The sequence below is a fragment of the Tripterygium wilfordii genome, chromosome 15 (assembly GCF_013401445.1).
Source record: "Tripterygium wilfordii isolate XIE 37 chromosome 15, ASM1340144v1, whole genome shotgun sequence".
NCBI classification, from domain to species: domain Eukaryota; kingdom Viridiplantae; phylum Streptophyta; class Magnoliopsida; order Celastrales; family Celastraceae; genus Tripterygium; species Tripterygium wilfordii.
In genome coordinates, this window is record NC_052246.1 from 10138264 (window position 1) to 10141244 (window position 2981).

Below are 2981 nucleotides of genomic sequence, written 5' to 3' on the forward strand. Positions count from 1 at the left end.
GATAATATTAGAGGACAAGGATACGATAATGGATCTGATATGAAAGGAAAACAACAAGGTATATAAAAGAGAATATTAGATATATATCCTAGATCATTTTACACACCATGTGATTGTTATAGTCTTAATTTAGCGATTTGTGATATAGCTAGTTGTTGTTCTAAAGCTTCATCTTTTTTTAGTGATGATCCAAAAATAAAGAGCGAATCTTATTGTATAGCAACATATGAAATGAAATTTTTTTAATTCTTATTCGGAATGATAATCTGGTATGATATATTATTTGCAATTAATTGTGTTAGTAAAAATTTACATGTTGCCATTAATCAGTTAAAGGAACTTATTGTTTTTTAAAAAAATTATAGGGATAATGGCTTTACAACTGCCATGATTTCAGCTAGAGAAATTACACTTGAAATGGACATTGAAACTCTATTTCGGGGAAAATATGTAATTCATAGGAAAAAACAATTTCATGAAAATCCTTATGATGAGGTACAACAACTAACTGAAGAATCTTTTAGGATTAATTTTTTCTTATACATTCTAGATCAAGCTATTACTTCACTAGAGAGTAGGTTTGAACAATTTCAAACACATGAAAATATTTTTGGTTTCTTATATGATTTAAAATATTAAAATCATTAGATGAGATTGATCTAAAACAAAATTGTCTCAAACTTGAGAATGTTTTAAAATTTGAAATGCATTCTGATATTTATGGTTTTGATTCATTTTCAGAATTAAAAATTTTAAAAGAAATTTTGGAAGAAAAAAAATACTCCAATTGAAATAGTAAACTTCGTAAAAAAAATTAGATTCATTTCCGAATGCATGGATCGCTTATAGATTTTTATTAACGATACCTGTAACAGTAGCTTCTGTAGAATGAAGTTTTCCAAAACTTAAACTTGTAAAAAAAACTACTTGCGATCAACTATGTCACAAGAAAGATTAAATAGATTGCCTTTATTATCGATTGAAAAAGAAATGTTAGAGAATCTTGAATATAAAACTTTAATTAATGATTTTGCAGGGCAAAACCCATTTCTATGATAAGTCATGCCAGATGCCAAAGTTATTAATGGATTAATCATGAAGTCTAAAAACACCATACAATCTTGGAAAACAAATCGTTAAGAGAACTTCTTCCCGCCCAAATATCTTCCCAAAACCTAATGGACGATCCATTCCCAACATTAAAAGCAAGGCCTTCCTTAATAGCCTTTTCTACACCTCCATCAGAGGGATTTAGCAAACTTTGAATATTCCTCCAAAGAGCTAATAGGTTCGAAGAGGAATGATGTTGTAGAATGACCTTTGAAAGGTTGTATTTCTCTTGTAGCATGTATTTTCACACCATCTTTGAGTTTTCAAGAATTGAATTATACCTCCAAATCCATTTGAATTTTCTTTCAGCTATCTAAGTCAACCCACAAAAAACTTCTTTGAATTTTCTCAATTTTGCTGGCAACTCCTTTAGGAATGTTGAAAAGAGACATGAACTTCACAGGCATACTTTACATTACTTATTTTATCAAAGCTAATATGCCCTCTATGGAAGAAGTAAAAATAAACCTTAAATAGAGGGAGAAAATAACCCATGATTGACTCCAACTCCATCTAACAAAGTTTGATAAAAACCCATGATAATGATTATAATAAATATATTATCTCATTACAATTAAAATGATAGTCACCATGAGTTTCAATTAATCAATCTTAATTTATAATTTGTGTAATGATTATGTTAATTGATATCTTCATTTATAATTTTTTTATAGAGATATAATCAGAGTTTTATAAATACTACTTGACCTCCCATGACGTCTCAACAATTCCAATATGTAACACACACATATATATATAATATTTTAACATATATTATATTATGTTATATAGTATATAATATGTAACATATATAATATAGTATATAATATATATTAATATTTTCCCCTTTTTCAGTTATAACCGTAATCGTAATCGAAAAATATCTGAAATTTCACTAAAATCATAACCATATTCGAAACCATAACTGAAAAATCGAACGAAAATCGAATAACCACGGTTACGGATCAATTCTCGGATTGCGGATCGGTTGTGGACACCTCTAAGGCTGTGTTTGACGTGGGGTGTTTGTAGATTTCACATCAATAATATATATCTCCAATTGATTATCAAGAGCATCCAGTTGTATTTATGAGAACTCATTTGGACAAAACTAAGCAAAATGAAGTATTTTCTCCTCATCAAAATCCGACAATGAATCATTCAGACTCAAGCTAGTAAGACAGAAAAGTAACTCAATATTCACTTCATTGAATCGATTATTAAGCTCTTGAAGTTGCAAATCAATGATAACGATGCATGTTTGTCACCTTTTCAACATTACGTCGTGACCATCCTCGAGCGACAAAAAATTCATCCGTGTTGCTACTTTGACCAAACCCATGACATTCACAATATCTTGATCTTTTCTTTGCAATGCTTGTGACAATGCATTAGCAATCCCTAAAGTTCTTTTCATCAAATGAAGTCCAAATATAATATTAAAAGATTGCAACGAATATAATGAAGTGCATGCTTCAACTCTTTGATCAAATTTCGATGTCTCTTTTATGAACTCAAGCACATCAATAATAGAATTGAACAACTCAATTAAGCTGATCAAAGTGTCAAAGACACATACAATTCCCAAAAGTCTCTCAATCGCATGTCTATGTTTGTCAACATAATGAATAACGAAACTCATTTGCTCTTTAGTTGATACATCATGAGATTCATCAACTAATACAGAGAAACAAGAAGTTTCAAGGTCTCGAATGATAATATTTGTGATTTCGACTACAAAAGCACTCACGATATCCTTTTGAACCTCTGATGATATTAATTTGAGAACTCAGGACATTTTTTCAAAGTAACCCTCTTGACTTCTTCATTGTGGTCACCAAAAAAGTTTAACATTTCCAAAAAATTTCCTC